General features: G+C 38.2%; 1 protein-coding gene across 1 annotated transcript in view; it reads left to right on the top strand.

Annotated features, from left to right (window-relative positions):
* GFRA1 (GDNF family receptor alpha 1) overlaps positions 1–20379 on the top strand; it is a 144406-nt gene that overhangs the window by 63535 nt on the left and 60492 nt on the right. The window lies entirely within an intron of this gene.

A 20379-nucleotide genomic window follows, 5' to 3' on the forward strand; every position in this document is an offset into this window, starting at 1 on the left:
ATGAATATAGTTCATTTTATACACCAATTACATGAGCATTTTATCCTCAGAATGCATGGGAAACTCCTAGGCTGGAAGTTTAAAATAAGCTGCATGCTGACACTGAAGTGTTGAAAGCTATTCCTTCAAAAGGTATTATCTTTGTGACTCTTTGTAAAAATGATGATGATCCACATATGAATCATGTTTATTACATAACTTTCAAGAGCCATTTGGGAACAAGGCACCACTCGACCAGGCTGTACGAAAACATGGAATACAAGTTCAACCCAGGCTTGATGGACTTACAGAGTAAATCACCAGGGTAGGCAGAGGGACAAGCATGCAAGCAGTGACAAGTGTGATAACTGCAGACACTATTTGAGTTCTGTGACTGATTGATTTAATTTTATTAAATCTTCATGTTAGTGAATACTTGTTTTTTCTCTCTTTGATGTCCACTATAGATACATTTAATCAAGGAAAGGGAAGGAGAATGAAAAGAGAATTATGCCTGACATTGATAGAAATCCTTTTTGAGGAAATGGTTCAGGAACGGTTCATGCATGTAAAAATATGATCCTTGTAAGACTGCCAGGGTCATTGAGGCCTGTGGAGATCTGATGACTAAATGCTGGTCACGCCTGCAGGCAGCTTTAGCTTCTGAACTCAATTCTTCATAAAATGTAAAACAGTTTTACAGAAAAGAATGTTTGTCATTATCCTGTCAGGGCCTTTTCCCTCTTGTTTTCTTGGTGCCCTTTCCAACAACTGTATGGCCCTTTATGTACCTGTCAGCTGTCCTGGAGATGTTCAAATGGCAGAAGTGTTGGTCCTGGTTTGCATTCTGCTGATTGCAAGTGTGAAGATGTGCAAACAGAGCCCTTTTTAATGGCAGGTCATCAGCAGTGTTTTGTACCAATCCATCGTGCTTGGGATGCCCATACTGATGGTTAAACCCAGCAGATTACAGCAGTGTAGCCACCTTAATGAGAGATGCTATCGTGATGTCTGGATCAAAATATGTTTGTTCAAGATATTCATACATTCATGTTGAAACAGCCCAGAGTCTTTATAGAGATCACTACTAGTTATTAGAAAGATTAATCTTTCATTGCTGGTCCTCCAACATTCCCTGCTAATTTGCCATCCACCATTAATATATGCAAATTCAAAAAGTATGTGGTGCAAATTCAGTGCATCTGCTGAATCCTAGACATACTAGGTGCCCGCAAACAGTTCAAAAGGAGTTAATTTTGTTCACCAGAACTTTTGGAAAGCCTTACTACAGTCACTTTAGTGCAAATGTGACTTCATTCTGTAGTATACCTTGATGTTTGAATTTGCACATGATTTAACATCCTTTCAGCATTCATATTTTCTTTGATCCCCTTGCTTATTAAAAAATGCAAATCTAAATTGTATCTTATTAATGTGCTTCTTTGTGCTAAAGCTGTGGGGGGTTAAAATCCCAGCTTTGGTAACGTATTTGGATTCTTAATGTGAAAAGTGGAAAGAGAGCTAGAATTCTGCAGGCCATATTTTCTAATCAACTGTTATGAAAAAGATTTTTTATTGTGCTTCTGTTTCTTGCTCTCATGGAATTTACAGAAATAAAAAGAGTAATGACTTCATTGTTATACAAAAAATATTTTCAATCATGGATAGAGATCCTTATTAATTTGCTGCAGTTTCTCAAAAATTACAATGAGGAATCTTGGATGAAGCTTTAGAAAAACATGTATTTAAAATACAGGAAACCCTTTTATCTGGTTGATTTGAAGTAAACACTAATTTTTTTTTTTTCATGGACCTAGGGCCTGGATTTTGTAGTAGTAAACAGTGGTCACTCATTTTTCCAGTTAAATATAGTAGCTTTTAGATACTGAGTACATCCTTTCACTATAAAAAAAAAAGCAAATGCTGTAAAATTACTGATGCATTTAAGTCCATTAAACTGCTCCTTATATTTCCTTTTTGCACAACTTGACCTATTCCTTTGCCCTGGTAAAAGCTTTCTCTGCATGGTTAATGGCTTTTTCTCTTAGAGTTACTGCTTGTTTCTGAATTGCTTCTCATGCATCTGGTTAACTTGTTGGGAATTTGGGTGGGTCATTGGGAGTTGGGATTCTGCATTGCATAGAAACATTATAGCAAAATGTAGAGCACCTATGAGATTGGTTAAAAGAAATTAGGAAAATGTTAAACTTTGTTGGCTGTAGTGCCATAGTACTTCTTCACAACTTACTTTGCAGCAAGGTTTACATATAAATTGAACTCTTTCAGAAGCAGTCCAGTCATTAATGAGTTTTGCAGAAATATTTGGATGAAGACAAACTAGAGAAGTTGCCTATTTAATTTTTTACAGAAAGGAAAAAATAACCGTAGAACTGTTCTTAGGAAACAAATAAAACAGGGAAATTTTCATGTTTGTTGAAGCAGGTAATCCTTTTCTTTTTTCACCAGGAGCTGCAATCTTACTACATCCAGATCCAAAGTAAATTGTTGCTTGTGATGAACTGTGGTTCCTTTACTTTCCTGTTCATAATCCTGGTGCTTCAGAAGCCTGGGGGATCCGACTGTGGGATGGGGATGCCATGTTCCACCATAACGTGGAGTGGATACCCTGTTATTGAGCTTATTCTAAGCTTCTGCAAACTGTGAAAAGGGAACTCTTCTAGGAGCCATTCTAGCTTGGTAGGAGCTCTACTTTACATTAATTTGCATTGAAAAGCATATTCTTCATCCAGGAACTAGATCTCCTGTGTTTATATCCAGACTTTGCGGAGTTTCACACTTGGGGGATCATTTAATGGCTGTGGCCCTCATCTTACATCTGATTTGCTGCAGTGTTCCCTAGTCCCATCTCTTTCAGCTCCTTACAACTTAGGGACTGAATGCTGAACAGACTGACATTTCTTCCAGGAGCCCTTCAGAAATGGAAACTGTTGCTCCTGGCACTGTTCCTTAACTAGCTTCCTGTGATTTTAGAGATGAATAGGAAATGCTAAGAGAATGAGTTTGGAGTTACTCAGGCTCTGACTGACTGACAGCTCTGAGGGGATAGGGCTTTGGGGAGCTGATTAGATCCTCTAGTCCATTTGTTTTCACTGCTTTCCCAAATAGATAGAAAGGCCCCTATTATCTGTAAGGCTCAACAAACCATCATTGTTGAGGACAGATGCTGTGAAAAAGTCTCTTGCTGATCTGACTGTAAGATGTGCATTTTGGAAGTCCTTGACTTGCTGGATCCTCAGCCCACTGTAGCACTGGAGATCATGGCTCAGGTACCCTCTTTGCTGTGGGCAGTTATTGGTCTTGTTTGTGCTATTTTGTTTCCTGTTGTCAAAACTCCACCTGGATTTGCTATATTTCTTCAGCTGCACCACGTTCTCTATAGCAGGAGCCTTACCCACTGCTGTATGAGCTCAAATAGTTTGCCCATATATTGACCAGAAGAGATATTGCCCATATATTGACCAGAGAGGTTTCAGCTTCCTGCTCAGGAAAATAGGAAAGAAGGGAAGCAGTTTCATGCATTTGAGATGCAAGAGGTCCTTATTTTATTCCTCCACAGACCAGTTTAAGAGGGTGATGGGACAGCTGGGGCGGGTAGGTTGTCCTAATCTGGTGGCTTTGCGAACTCTTCAGTAAGGACACTCTGCACATAGCTTAGGGCTTTGAAGCTCTAGAGGTGTTAGTGCACGTTCCAAGATCCTGATTTTGCCATAGGTGATTTTTGTTAATGTGAATAAAAAGGTTCTTCATTTATATGTTTGATCGTAAATGAAACAAACGGTAGTAAAGTTTTGGCCAACTTATTTCTCCTTCAGAGTCTGATTTATTAGAATGCTTCTACTTCTCTGGGCCACTGTGGTGAGACAGTTACTAGAAATCTGGTTTAACTTCTCAGTTGGGTTGAAAGTTTGTTTTCCTTCTCCAGAGTAGCAAGAAAACCAACCTTTAGGAGTCTACCAATACTTCTAGGCCCTCACTCCTGTCTATTTGTATTCTGTATGTATTGGAGGTGAAAAAGTAGATTCTTGACTTTGAGAACTACTGTTCTTTACTGATAAAAATTCATCTAAAACAATTCAACATAGTTCAGCAAGCAATTTAGGAAGGCAGTTTTAAGCTATTTGACCTGTAACGTACGGTATATTATCACATGATGTGGCATTAAAAAAAATCCTTTTTAATTTCAAGTTAAATTGTGTCTTGAATAGAAAAGAAGAAGAACACATAAGAAATTTGAGGGGTTTTTTGTTCTGATGGCCTGATTAAATTCATTTTAGAGTACTTAAAGAAACTGAAGCTGTCATTATACCATTAGAAATTATCTTTGAAAATTCATGGAAAAAAGAGGAGGCCCAAGGGGGTTGGGGAAAGACTAACATAGTACCTACCTTATTAAAAAACACTAAATTTTATGTGCGTGTGTATATATATATATATATTTATATATGTATATACACATGCATGCACATCATCAATAAAATAGATCTAGGAAAAAGGCCCAGGGAATTACGATCCAGTTCCCAAACTCAGTGCTTGGAAGCATGATAGAATAGGGTTTTAAAAAAAATTGATTTAAAAGCATCTAGGGGATTTAAGGTGATAAGAAGGGTCAGTGTGGATTCATTAAGAACAAATGTCAAAGCAGTGTAATATCCTGTGTGACAGGGTAATTGTCAATTGTACTGAATTGTAGTATGTGGTGTTTAGGTTAGACACTAGAGAAGAGAAATCTAACTTCAAAATAACTAGGCACTGTATGTAATATTATGGAGACTGTAGCATCCCCACCACTGGGAGATAGAGACTTGTAATTTGCAAAGGATGGGCTGAGTTTGTGCTTGCCACAGTAGGATGAACTAGATAGCCATTACAGTTATCCTTCCAGCCTGGAATTTCTCTGTTCTTCCTAAAGTTTCAATGCACAAGTTTTGAACTGCTTGGTAAAATAGTTGACAGTGAGGCTTTCCTTAATTTATTTATTTGTGTTGGTAGTAGGAAGGCACAACACTCTCTTTTTCTGCCATTTCCTGTGGAAATTAACTTGATGTGGTTTTTTATATTTCTGGGATAAGCTCATCACATGCAGGCCGGGGTATTCTTTTCAAATAGCTCTATAAATCAGCAAACCTCTGTATCCTTACGGAGCCTGTTGGGTGACAGTGAGATGAGTGGCACTGTAAGAGCCCTGGTCATATGGATCAGATTACAAGGTCATATACTGGTTTAATCCATTTTTAACTGGATTAAAAAAGAAAACAAAAAAGGAAAACAAAAAAACCATCTCTGTTGGTACTATACATTTAATTTTGTCCAGCATTTGACTTGAAGGCCCCAAAATACAAAACTACTGTTTCACGGACTCCTGTAGATTGGAGTTTTGCTTTTTTGTCCTTTCTTCATGCATCCTGCAAGAGCATGAAAACATGAACTTTATCCATTGTATGCAGCTAAAATATAAACCCAAGTTTTGCTTTAGTCCTTCCTCTTACAGTTATCTCATTACTTTTGTAAAATAATGAGTGAATGCACCCCGTTTGGCTTAAAGCAACAGATCTATATCCAGTTAATTTGTGGATAAATATGGGTTTCTGCTATTGATGTTTCTTGATCCATACAAAGTGGTTATATTAATACTGAAACATTATTAATCAATAGGTAGCTCTTTAAAAATACATCACTAAGACTAGCCAATTACCTTTAAGTATATATCAAAGGCGACAGAGCAATTTGAGTAACAATCATGGTCCATTAGAGAGTTCCAAACATTTTAATTATAAATATATTTTTATCTGCAGTGAAACTTACAAAGCAAATTTAAATTTTTTATTCTGGCTTCAAACAAATAAAAACCCCCAGAAAACTGTTTCTTTGGTTTTTCAGTTTTTCTTTTCACTTAGGAAAGTGCAAAAATACGCTTAAATTCATCTTAGTCTCATGAATTAAAACTAAATAAACTGTGTGCTAACTCATGCTATTTTTAAGATAGTCTGCTCTGTAAGATCCCAGAAGTAAGTTATAAAGATGTCACTGAAATGTATTCTTCTGTTTGGTTTTATAATGCTAATGAACTCTATTGATTTTAAGTGAAATTGCCAAAGGAAAATCTGACCAAAGCATACAATCTATCTGCAAGTTCTCAGAAATATGTTCTGTAATTTTGGGAAGCATATGGTGTATTTTTTATATATTGCTGAAAGTTTAAGTACCCATTTTATATATAAAACCTACTCTGACCTATTTATGGAGTCACCACTGATGCTTATGCTGTAGGAAAGGAATGTTACGGCTGGAGTATTGCACTGTGTTTTAAAATCAGAGGAGAAACTGTATTTTCCTTTGAGATTATCATACCATTCTTCATATACTTAGTTAAGTAGACTATTTCCCCTCTGGCTCCTCTCCCTCAGCAATTACCAAGCATAAGCAATCTGTGGAGAATAGTGCAAGGTGTAGCTGATTGTCATTCAATGCAGGTGAAATCTTTAGGTGAACATTAGTCACTCTTTTAGACATGTTAGCTTGAAGTGGAAGCAGTCAATTATAGAGTAGAGGCTTTATGGCTACATTATTACCATCATACTATTAGATTTTCGTCAGTAGCATTCTGTTTGATCGATCCATGCCAAGACATTGATGGATAGTTTTGTTCTTCAGATGTCAAATATGTGGGACTTTTGTACTTTATTTATTTACTCGTACACTGATGTATTGTGGATGTCTCGCCTTTCTACATTGTTCTGGTTTTAACATTCATTTTATTTGATTAATTTTATTTGAAGTTTTGGTGTTGATTTCAATAGTGTTCTTAATCATTCTTTCTCATCATCTTGAATTACAGAGGGAACTATAATATTGTATTGCATGTGCACGTGATTGAACGTGTGAAAGTTTCACAGTTGTAGGAGGGCTTTAGAGAGCAAGAGCTGGTGCTGATTGAGAAATTCATGTGTATGCAATGTGTAAGGAATTTCGAGATTCAGTTTTCTCGTCAGTGCTTCTGTGTGTTGTGCTTAGGTCTCAGGCCTATTTTAAACTAAATATATGCATTTCCAAGCATATTCCAGAATAAAATACTGCTGTTGACACTAATCAGTAGGCATAAAAGCAAACTTTCTTGGTTTTGATGGGGATGAAGAAGCAAGTCAATACAAAGAAAGAGCAAATATACCTAGGGTGGTGATCTCTTATCTCCAACAGGACTGAGAAGAAAGTCCCCATCAGCTTGTCTGTGAGGGGCAATGGATCTAAGTACTTTAACTGTCTCTCGGGATTTTCCTGACAGTGTTACTGAATCAATTCTTCAAGATAAACAGTAGGAAAAACTGGGAAACTGAAGCTTACCAAAGTTTTCTGCTCAGTTTGGTTAAGTATCAAGATTTGCAGGCAGAAATTAGCAATACAAAGGTTCTGCATCTGTCCTGCCCCCGTGGCTTCAGTGGCACAGAAAGTCAGAGCTATGGTCACAAAGTAGAGATGTGTTTATGCAGGGGAGGTCCAGAAGCTGTAGTCTCCACGTCACCAAATCATAAAGTGATCAATTGGCAGTGTTATGTGTGCCAGAGGAACGACGCTGCACAATTGGTGTGCACTGCATAAGTGCTGCCTCTGCAACACTGTACAGGCTGCACCCACACTGGAGGGAATGGGATTATTAGTGTTAATATCAGTGTTGTCCTGAAATGGGTTCTTCACTTACTGGGATATGTTAAACACAGTTTGTCTATCTGGAAGCCATACATCACTAGTGAATTAGTATTTCAAACCCATCCATTTAAGTCATTACCGCACAAGCATCCTAGCAGGATGTGAGTTGGGATGTCAGTCTCGTGATATGAATTCCTGGCAGCAGTAACATTTTTTACCTGATCAGGCAGGAGTGTGAACGTTGAAAAAAGGATGAAAAAAAAGTAATTTGGATAAATGTTATAGTTTTGATTACAGGAGTATTATACACTATTGATTTATCTGTTATCCATGTCCCTCTAGTGCCTCTTGGACAGTGCTACTGGTGCTGTGCAGTTATTATTCTCCACTCCAGAAATGGCTGCAATTCAGTAGTGTGCATGTGTGTGAAGTGACTGAATAAAATAGACTATTTAAATGTAAATAGTGTTTTCATTTTACTTACTAAGGATCACTCCTCACTAATTAGGAAGACATTCATTTTATTTAAGTATTTGAATGTTGAAATAATTAATTTTGCTGCAACGCTGGTTTTCTCTTTTAGTTTTCTCCTATGTACGTGTGCAGTCATAGTTGTCAAATATATTTACATATTGTAAGCGTGACCACAAAATTAAAGCCAGTACATTCTATATATATTTTAGAGTTAAAAAATGGAGTCAAGGAGAATGTAAGCTGACGCCCAGTTCACTATAGCACTTAATCAGATATTTAGTTGATTTGAATGGGTTTAAGGACATTTTATGCCCATAAATTAGGGCATAAAACTTGGATTCAGAGCTTTTTGAAGCAAAGGAGAGTCAAAATATTGTGTTCAGTGGACTTCAGACTGAACATTTAACAGCTGAAGCATGGGGGCAGCACCTCAAAAAAGAGGCACACATGCTATGTAGTTAACAATTAAGTAAAAATAATTTATTTCCTCCTTGCCTTTTTTCAGGAAGAACCACATTTTCACATTTGGAAAAAAGAGACATTGGACACTTATAAGAGCTGAGTAAAGGTAAACCAGATTAGCTAAGGGACAGACTAGCTCAGGGAGAGGGATCTGCAGGGAACAGGGGAAAGCCAAGAACACTAAAGACAAAACAGAAAGAAGCTTTCTATTGCCACATGTTGTATGTCGTATAAATGAAAGTGAAAGGTAAATCAGAGTGTAGAGTAGGCAATGGTCTAATTATTAGTGTGGTGGAATTTATTAAATAGCATAATTATCTCAAGTTAATAAACCCTCTTGCATTGTAGGTAAGTGATATATATCATACACAGCTGCCTCACCTTCATTTTGTACTGCATTATCTTCTGGGTACACAGTAGGATAGGGACCATCATAATCATTATTAAATCTCTAAGGCAGTATTATTTAAGTTACTTATTTCCAAAGTATCTTTTTTCCCTTGATCCATTAAGTACACCTGCCTCAATGCACACATCTTGGTCACTGGCTCTTGAAGTCTCAGCAATGAGACTTAGGATGAAAGCAGCAGCAACATAGTGAGCGATGCTCACATTAGCAAATCTGTGAATAGACAAGAGTTACCAGAGTTGCTGTCTTCACATTGTGGTGAATTTATTTGTATTCAACAGGATTTCATTGGGACCAGCTGATAGAGAAAAGAAGAGCATCTGGTGGTGGATTAATGGAATGAGGCTCATATTGTTTGGTCGATAGGCCAGATAATTGCCCCAAATGGCAATTTTCACTGGCAGCAGGAAAAAGGGGGGTGATTTGGTGCCTCCACAGCTGCTGTGGCTTTTGCTGTTCTCTCACGCTATTGCTCTCTCCACTGCCACGATGGCACCCTCTGCCCCACCTCTGCTCCTGCTGTCACTAATTGAGCGTCTGCCCATGACAGCCCTGTATTTGTCACTGCTGCCTTTACTGTGGTTTTAGCCTCTTCTTTTACTTGTGCTAGTGAACTTTTGTCATGATACTGAGACATCTCATCTAGAGAAGTTAGAATCTTTCCCTACTCTTTGCTTTTAAATGTTTCCTGATTTATCCCATCAGCTACTCTTGTCAGACTTGATTCACAATCACTTCTCTAGCTTGCTGTCCTCTCTTGATTTTCCTTCTGAAAGAGTAATACTGCAGAATAAGCAGGATAATTTTTCTACTAAGGTTTTATATACTTTGGCTCTTTTTTTCAGGTTATAGCCATCAGGAGCAAGCTGCTGTCAAAGATAAGCTAATATATACTCCTGCAGTAGACAGTCAATGCGTGTAAACCATCCCTACCTACACTGGTATTGCTTGAGGCTGGAGTAAGCTATGCTTCAGCAACTCCTGAATTAACAGGTTTTGTCTGTCTGTAGCAATCTCCTGAGTAAAACTTGTACAGAAACTCTTGGTCAGTAGTTTGCTTGACTGTTTTTTTTGTTTGTTGATTTTTTGTTTGGTTTGGTTGTTTTTTTTTTTTTTTTGTAATCTCTATTTTTTTTTCCAAATCTGAGAATAAAATAACGCAAGTTTAAATATTTAGAAAACGTGACTTATGTTGTGAAGGAAGAAGATCGGGGGGACTGACTTAAAAGATGAGTAGAGAGATGGGAGAATGAGAGTTTTCAAGAAGTTAAAAAGCCATTGTTAAGAGAAAAGTAGTAAATTTAGGAAGAAAACTGGGAGATTATGTTGCAGAAATTATAGATTACTTACCATGAAAAAAATGTTAATGGGATGCATTGAGAATACTGGACAGCTGTTGGGAGACGCTGTGGAGCTATTGAAAAACAGGTTAGAGCATAGATTAAGCAGATGATTAAAGCGGAAAGAGGCCTTTAGAGGTCACTGAGGTCCCACTCAGAGCAGGGCCAGTTTCCACCCTCTAGTCCTCCTACCCAAGATCTTCTTTTTCCAGTATGGCCACAAGGATTAATATGGGAGACTGTATCAGAAGGCTTGTTAAAGTCAACATAAAGTGACACATGCTCTCCCTCTATCCAGTGAAGCAGTCATAATAACCCAGAAGGCAGTCAGGACTGATTTTACCTTGATCAAACTATACTGACTGTTTTTTCATCACTTTATGTGCTTGGATATAGAATCAAGGAGGGCTGGCTCAGTAATCGTCTCTGCAGCTGAGGTTGGGCTGATATCCTTGTATCCTTCTGTTTGCCCTTCTTAAAGATACTTGTGACTTTTGGATTACTCCAACCATATAAAAGTTCCCCTGATCACCAAGACCTATGAGGAGCACTTTTGCATGCACACCTTCTGATCCTATGGACTTGTCAAGATTTGTTCTGGTGTAGCTGGTCTTGCTGTAGGGCAGGAACATGGGTTATCTAGCGAAATCTCTCGCAACCTTGTGATTCTAAGGTCAAATATGAATACTTGCTTTATCACATATGACATCTTGCATTTCTAGAATTTCCCTCCTGCCCTTGACAAGCTCTCCTTCCTTGATATCTCCTTTGTCCACTTGAATCTAAATGTTGCAAAATTCAGAGGGCTTTCAGCAGATTTAGCTGAGAAGCACAGACAAGATCCTTGGCTACTCCACTGTGCATTTATCTATCTGATGAGCTACATGGAGTTCCCAGTTAGACTACCAAGGAAGACTTTATATCTTGTGAAAAGGATTGCTGGGGGTCATATGTGCCTCTTATTTTTTAAAAAATTGAAAATCCTACCCATTAATTTTTACTTATGCACCATTACTGAGCGTTTACTCTTTCCTGTCCATGGACAAATTTCATGTGATTGGCCAAGCTGGGACATAGGGATTTATATTTTTGTTCCAGGTGTTCGAGTTGTGCCTGTTTGTAAGTACACTTATAGTTCTAAGTGAAGGGCTTTCTCAGCCCTTTTCCTGTTGTAACAGGACATTGACAGTATTGACATTCCCACCCTTGACCTCTTTCCCTATTATACTTTCTTTTGATGCTAAGAAAAAGTGTGATTCTGTGCAAAAGCACCACGTTGTTTCTTTTAATGTATCCTAGCACTATTTCCGTGTTCACTTCCCACATTTTAACAGCTTTATGGTTTAATGAAATGAAAAAAGTAAACCAGAAAAATATTGCTTTATTGATAAAGCCATTCTTGGCATGCAGTTGAAAGACTGCATATGTGTTGAAAATTAAAAAATATTAAACCTCAAAACAGATACTCTCTTTACATGTAATAGCATATACTATGGCTGAGACTAAAAGGACAAGGTACCAAAAAGTGATAATAATAAGCTTAATATTTTGCATAACCAAAAATAAATAGTTTATTAAATAGCTCTAAAAATCCTTGTTACTATTTCAAAATCCATTTATAGTTCTGAAGTTTTTCTGAAAAATATTTGAAAATTTTGCTTGAGCCTTTGTGAAAGTTGATTAAAGTTTCTTTCCTCCATCCATCAGACTTATCATTCATATCACACTGAGCTCAGATATCTTAGAGTCAGACTTAAGTTAGTCAAAAACATTTTGATTTTTTTCTCATGCTGATTAATAAATACCTAAGTAGCTATCTTGTGAAATGAGACTTGAGGTATGTACATATACATGTGTATACAAATGTGTTTCTAAGCATCTATATGAGAAAAGTCCAGGCCATTTTAAAATAAGATAATACTGTGCTGTCAGCGTATATAGTTGTAGAACTCCTCTGATTTGTAAAGAGCAAAATCTCGTGTTGAATTTTGTTTCACCAACTGGAAGGGAGTGTGATTAGACAAAAAATACTATGTTCAGAGGCAAAAAACCTTCCTTATCTGAAATCTCTGGTTATTTCAGGTTCCAGTGTCATAGCTAAGAGCGTGTCTGGCCCCTTCTTTTCTGTAACTGGCATGGCTTCAGGAGTAAAGCAGTTGTTAGCGAGCAGCGAAGGGACTTTGGAATTTCCTGCACTCCTGCTGTGTAGATTCAAATGCTAGGTTTAAATAATGGATGAAGCCAAGATTATTATAATTGATCATTGTATGATTTATATGGAGTAATTATAACTAGGTTGAGAAAGAATTTTCAAAAGCTAGTTTCCTGGTAGCCAGAACCATTAAATAACAGTGTGCTGCCAAAACAAAAATTAGGTGGGAACACAGCCACAAAGTTCAGAATGTCTGTCGCCCACCTGATTTATAACCACCCTGATGATGACAGTATCAGTGGTATTTTCCTGTTAAGAACAGTAAGAGCTGTTTCAATTGTTTTTCATATCTTTCTAACGGAACTCTGCATTGTTTTAAGTGTAGTCAAGCATAATAACTGGAAAACTGTAAAAATCTAATGCATAACAAAACGAATAGGTGTAAGAGGTTGAAAAGGTTAATTAAAAGTGTAATGATTGCATTTACTGAGACAGTCCAATTAATCACTTTATTCCAGTGGTCATGTGAAAACTATTGCTCTAGAAACCTGATTTCTAGTGCTGGCATACATGGTCTGTATGTGTGTATTTTTCTACAAGTGGAAATTTAATTTTTTATTTTAAACTGCTTTTATTTATTTGAAAATATTTTAAAGTAGTAGCTAATATTTAACCCTGTATGCTCACATAATACTTCCTGCAGCTATGCTCCTCTGAACAGGATGGGAGCATTGCCCCCTTGATACTTGTAGTCTTACAGCCCCACGGGAGGTTTGCTTACAGCTTAATGGGGTTGTAGGTATAGAAGAAATAAAGCACTAGAAATACATCATTATGTAATGTGATCTCTCTGAAACAGTGTATATGACCAACATAGTGAATTCTCAAGTGTCAACAAGCACAACTAAATGTGATTTTTACCACGTCAACTGGAAAAAAAGGAAAAAAGAACCTTGAAAGATCAATTACAAGGGTCATAACCTTGTATTATCTGATTTGCTATAATATTCACACAAGCTTTATTGGAACGGAACATAAATTTGAAAAATAGTGAGATTAGAAAGGATTGCAATGCTACAGCAAAGAACTAGAAGCTTTCTCCTGGTTTATTTTGCTGGGGCAGCACTTTAGAGGGAGCCCATTATAAGCAGGAGAACAGTAGTTATGTTAATATGGTAATTAATCAAGTCTGAGGAAAAGAGGAAACAAGTTGTGAATTCAGTTCTGTAGTAATAAAAAGAAATGCTGAAAGTTGCCCTGTAAATTGGCATGACTTTGGCAAAACAGTCCCTCACTGTGTCTTGAGAACTTGTGTGCAGTAAATCTCTTCTCATGGCAACCGTGTAGGATTGAATATTTTCACAGATTTATTCTGTATTTCTGTGTCTGCTGGTTCTTTCTTAATTCTATTGACGTAATATTTAGCTAGTAATAAAACACCGAACTGCATAACACGGTAGCATGTGCAGTAACACATTTACACTTAGAATATTTTAAAGGGAAATTAATTAGAAGAACTCAGCTGAAACTGTGGTGATAGCCTTCCACATCACAAACCCAGCCTCTCACTCAGTACAGAGCATGAATTGTACATGGAATGACTGACTCCCTCAGAAAAAAATGTATGCTGTATATGGTCCCAGTCATGCGTGATCCATCCCTACTGCTAGTGCAGTGTAGATAGGTTAAAATGATCTTTACACCCTAAAACTCTTTAGGGTAGAACTGAAATAATTGGTGCATTAATGTGAGAAACAGTGACTGGATCAGTTTGTAACAACTTTAGTTTCTTTGTTTAGCAGTCTCTGGTTTTATTAAGACATTTCTGCTTCCTAAGTGAGATACTTTAGACAGAAGTAAAAGTAGCTTTTAAGAGCCAAATCCATGACAGATTATTGAAAATTCAGAATAACTCCAGTGAATAAAATAGATTGAACTGTGCTGGCATGAATATAATGTATAACTGCTGTCTTCAGTGCCATGTGGAAAATTAGGGATACTGGCGTAATCTTCCATTAGATTTGTAGCAGAAATTAAAGGTGATAGATCAGGAGACTGGTGTGAGTGAAGACAATTTCAGCAGCATACCACAATGTTGTTAACAGTGGGGAGCGGGGTTTCCTCTCCCTCCCTGCTCTCATGGATCAAAAATTTAAACCAGATCACTGTAGGGTTATAAGACTTTCCTGCTACATAACCTGCAAGTTGAGCTGATGTCCCTCAGCCAACCCACAGAGCTCAACCTTTCCTCATTTGTCCCCAAAAAAGAATGAAAGTATCAAAGGACATAGTAAGACATAACTTTTCCCCTTTTTCATCAAAACATACCCAGCATAGGAGTTGCAATTTCTTGCAACCTTTAGCTGCAACGTCAATGAAAGTGCAATAGGAAACAGTCGACTAAAGGTATCAGGATCTAAGTCTAAATGGCAACAAGAGCCCTGCAAAGTATTAGAACTCAGATGCAGCGGTGAACTTGGGCAATGCAAAATGCAGCATTTAGAGCATGTGGCCTCATTAGTAGAACTAAACTTGTAGGAATAGACCAGGAGATACATTTATCCACCTAAAAGTCAGGAATCTCTGCTTCCAGGTGATACCTAAAAACCTGAGCAAGGTGTCCTGAATCCTCATAAAATACGCAGAGAAAACTGTGTTGAAAACAAACAAACAAACAAAAAATAAACATGAAATTCTTTATTGTAAGGGATGTGAGTCACTGGGACAGTTGCCCAGTGAAGTTGTGGGTACCCCATCCCTGGAAGTGTTCAAGGCCACATTGGATAGGGCTTAAGTTACCTGGTCTGGTGAAAGATATGCAGAAATACAGAAACTGAGCTTTGTTGGAAGACTTGGGACCTGAGAAGCCAGGTTCACAGCCTCAAGCAGATGCACCTGCCCACGCATCAGTCAGTGTATACTCCTGGGATTAGACAACCACTCTTCTTTCAATAGGCACCTACCAGAAGATATTATGGTGCTCTAGTCATTAAGTTAGTGATCAGAATAGTCGCTGAGGTAGTTAGATGTCTTTGCTCTCGGCTCATCTCTGCAGGATATCAGAAAGCCTGGGAAGGTACGCTGTGGGTTTGGCAGTAGCTTGATCTGGAAGGACGGGCATGAGATGGAGTATAGAAAGGGTTATGTATTTTTGGGAGGGATTAGCAGTAGAGAGTACAAGTGGGATCATGCCTCTGCAGGCTTAGAGTTAAGGGAGTCTTCTTCAGGGAGGCAATCCTGGTTTCCAGTCATTGCTCTTGTGGGAGAAGTAACTCTCTTTCCTGGGTTCAGGCCAGAACCCAGCAATCTGCCTCCCAGGGAGAGCTGTCATTCTTGGGCTAAAGCATCTTGCTCTCTCTTTGTTTTGCAATATATACCATTTCCTGTGTACCTTCTTGAGAACATGCTGCAGTGAGATGGTCTGAGAGACCTTCTGGAAAATGGGAACAGCATTTTTGAGTCTCCAGGTCATGGAAGGCATTGAACCCAAAGTCTGCAAGATCCCAACTGATGATTCACTAGTGGAGTCTCATAAAAACACAGGCCAGGGTGTGTTGCCAAAGACTTTGCATAACATGGTAGGTAAACACTTACAAAAACAACATGGTAAATGAACACATCCAAATCATGCTTGTTGGTTCATGCTAAGCAGTGTAAATGTTCTTGATCTCTATATGATTTGGACAGGAGGCAGTATTTGCCTCCTCAAGTAAATTTATGGGTGTATTCAGAAAAGAATTCTAGAGACCTGTGGAATTTGTGTGATCAAAGAATTATGACTCACTAGGAATGTAAAATGTTCCAGCTTTGGTTTCAGGAACCTTAAGTCTCAGTTTAGGCAGTTTTGTTTTTTGGGTCTATTTGTTGCTGTAGCCTTGGTTGTACCCTTCACAGGCACACGGGAGTCAGACTCATCCTTGTCACTTGGTGCCATCGACTTTGATTTCAGCATGCATATTTGGTAGTACTCTGAACGCCCTGGTTATAGCTAATAATATATTAGCTTCAATTTACAAATTAAGGCATCTGCTTATTATGATTATGCAAAAAGTTTAAAGTAGGTTGGCTGTTCTGTAAATACTGAGCAGAAGACAAGTAGAACTTCAGAATAATACTATGTGTATCAATCTCAGGATTTTTCTCTACCATTTGGGATTAGAAATAGTTTGTCCAGGAAAATTATAATTTATTTTAATGCATTAAAAGGCAGATGACAATATTTTTTATGCTTTCCTTTTTTTTTAATCTACTCTTTTTACAAAGCAAGAGTACTTTGTTGATCTCCGTAGCAGCACTTTTGTTAAAATGGGATCATGGCTCCCCTCTTAATTCTGGTCAGTTTTTGGTTCCTGTAGGCCATATTCTGCACCTGTGTTGGAGTAGGCCCATACCCATTTGGTCACCTCTATCACTTTGTAATTTTACCTTCCATCACATTAACATTTATCGCTCTCTTTTATAGCATTCCCTTCACTAAATCTACTAGAAAACCTACCAATGCTAATTACTTGCAAATAGTAATGGTAATTTTAATGACAACCTCAGTAAATTGCTTTTAATGTGCTGTAAGAAAATTGAAAACTAAGTGTCCATTTTGCTGTTTAATAAGAATCTTATAGAACAACTAATAGTCCTTGTGCTCCTTCTGTCTACTGGGAGCAGAAATAAGAAACTCCCGGTATCCATGGAATCCCTTCCTGTGCACCATGGCATGGGTTATCTGGAGTTGAGGAGACAGCCAAAGGCACAGTAGGTGAAGAAATGAAATAGAAATGGAGATGCAAGGAAGATGAAAGATTAAGGTGAAGAGACTGTGAAAGAGTGTAAAGCATAAGGAAGATCAAACAGGGCAGAGGAAACCGTATTAAAACTTCAGAAACATCTCTGGATAAAAGACTGGAGCATTTGACTGGCTTCTTTTTGTGGTCATATGGGAGATTGAATATAGGAGTGCTGTAGCTGTAGCAATGTTGGGCCGGGGTGGGGAGATTCAGGAGATAACAAACACTGAAGTGGTTACACCCTGTGCTGTAGTACAAGGACTGCCTTTTTCATCAGTAAAACATGTCACCTTGCCTGCATGTCTTCCATGTGCAGCAGAAGGGCTGTGAGCTGGTGACGAATGTAGAAATGACTCAGTAAGCCAGTGATTGCTGCTCCAGAGTTGTGCCTGGTAGGAGAGTGGGTTTAGGCATCCTAATGCTTTGGCTTTTGGGAGCTGCTGGTTTCCCACCAAGGCAGCAGCTCCTGGCTCTGGCAGTGTTCTGCCGTGCCTCTGCCTGCACCCCATCAGGGCAGCGTCCACGGCTCACAACTACTGGAGGTGTCTGCTGGGAGGCAGCATCCTGGGAATTCCACATCAGCTCTCCTGGACCCCGTGCCACAGACGAGAACCAGTGCCTTGCACACAGCCGTGAGGCATCACTTACTACCTGCCTGGAAGTAACTTCCCTTGAGGTCTGCAGTGATTTGGCAGGAGTGGAGAGCTGCATGGTTTGGCAGAGATTTGCAGAATTGGCCTAGGCAAAGCAGACTTGGGAGAGGGGAAGTTCTGGGTTGGGAAATGGTGGTGGAAAGAAATCGTTATTTGTCCCAGGCTGCTGCCCTGACTGCCCTCAATCCGTATCCAAGTGCCCCAAGAGAGGGGGGAACTGAGAAAGGATCTCCTTATACAAACCTTTCCCAAAGCATTCTGGCAGGAAAAGTAGCTCTGGATTAGATCTGTTTGCTTTTAAAGTAGGCAGTACCTGTTAAGAGCCAAACTGCTGCCTGTCTTAATAATTTAAGCTTTGCAGAACAGAAGCTGGATGAAATTTTGACCTTATATATTACTGCTGCATAAGTAATCCTCAGAAACACTCCCTGTATTCTTAACTGTTTGTAGTTACCACAGGACTTAGGAATAGTTATGTTGCACTTTTGCAATTAAAATAAAGTGTGTTCTGGATTGTAAATTTTTCATTAAAACATGATTTAAAAGCTTAAGAGAAGGTGATATTAATGAGTTGGTTTAGACAGTCTATTTTAATTCAAATGCAATTGATGCGTCTCTCTTATATGTTGTAAGTTAGTCTTGGTTTTAAAAGGTGAAAATAATGTGTAAAATGTGATGACAAATATACCAGAAACAATAGCTAGGGACACGTGTATCAAACAGAAAAGGCAAGTGGCATGTTACAGCCAGGGCTAGTTTAAAAAACCAAAACCTCCAAAAAACTGATCTCTGTTCAGAGTTGACACGTAGAGGAATGAGGGTCTTGGGCAGATATAAATTGGATGGCAGATACAAATATGCATAACTGTTGTTTTTGAACACTTTGCACCTAATTCACCTTTCATCCAAGATAGCTTTCACTGCTCCTTGCGTTGTCAGTGATTTGGCTTATGTTCTACCTTTTAAAAAAGATTGATTAACCTGTCCCTTTTGATTTTTGAGGTGCTCATACTCAAGAGTGCTTTTTAATTCTGTAGCAGCATATATCAATACGGTAAGCTGGTGTCTGTTCATTTTGCAGCACCCCATCTGGAGCTCTTCCACAGAATTTTGTTTTAAAGAGGGGAATTCAGCAGTTGACTTCGAGGCACAAATAACCATGTAATTACTGTGCAATCACATTGTAATTAGCATGTACTATTCATATAGTGCCTAATTATATGCCCTGCAGATTACATAGTAATTATATTTGTACTAAACATATAATTCTATATACTGTATTAAAAAAACTTTGGAAGTTCATAGTTAAGATTATAGTTGTATGCTAATGTAGTACAGTGTTTTACATAAAAATGTTACAATTTTATGAGAGGGTTGTATTTTGGGTATCTCATCTCTTCTGCGTGCAGTGTTGCTTAAACTGTTGTAGGCTGCTATTATAAAAAATGCTTGGCTCTGTTCATTTATAGTCAAATGTTGCATGTTTATAATTCTGTAATTTATGAACATAAGGAAAAAGTTGCAGTTTATTGTGCAAACAGCTGAGATTGGGAAGGACTTGGAGTGTGAATGTTAAATGCACAAAGGTTAAATGTACCAACCCCTGAACATAGTTACAGCACGTTGCTGGAGTGAAACACAAATCTAATGCTACTTATGCTTTGTGTTATTTTTGGATAGGTGAGATGCATGGGACGTAGGTGATATATTTGTATAATGTGAAATGTGTGTGAGCAGCCAAGGCCCATCATGGGTACAGTATGTTCAAACAAATGCAGAACCTCAGTGCAGCACATCAGCCAAGCTGCATCATCTTTTCCTGCCATGGAAAAAGAGAAATGGTCGATGTCCTGATCTGGAAATGGAAGGCAGAGTGGTAGGAGAATGGGGATGAGTGGCACTGAGTTGTGGAAGGACCTGGGACTAATTTTCTGGGCAGAGGTGGAAGATCTAGGAAGAAAAAGCTTTAAGAGGAACTTAGAGCTTTAAAATGTTTGAGGTGTTTTATATTTGGCCAACCCCCCTAAGAAGTTGCAGCAGATTTTAGATATTTGCAAACTGTTTTGTTCAGCTAGCAAATTCTGTAGCAGTGGGAAGTTAATGTATTTTCTTGGATCTGTGATGTTGACTTTCCTAATATCCAAAGCAGCATTATGGTTATTCTTAATTGAATTTTGCAATCTAATGCCAGTTGCCTTCATTTTCAAGCAGAGGATCTATTGGGTTATAATATCTGGGTAATGTATTGCAAAATTAAATGTGTAATTATAGCCTTAAATTATATCTGAGTTTAATTTTTCCTGTAACTTCTTGTAGTGTGTGCATGTGCGTGTGTGTGAGAAAGAGACACACTCCTTGTTTTATAATATTTCTTTCACAGTCACTTGTTAATTCTGTGTCAGCTTCTTCAGAGCTTGTAAACTTCATAAATTTACCAGGGTTCAGGTGGCATCTGTAGACCTTATAG

Source organism: Chiroxiphia lanceolata, chromosome 8 (genome assembly GCF_009829145.1).
Source record: "Chiroxiphia lanceolata isolate bChiLan1 chromosome 8, bChiLan1.pri, whole genome shotgun sequence".
Classification (NCBI taxonomy): domain Eukaryota; kingdom Metazoa; phylum Chordata; class Aves; order Passeriformes; family Pipridae; genus Chiroxiphia; species Chiroxiphia lanceolata.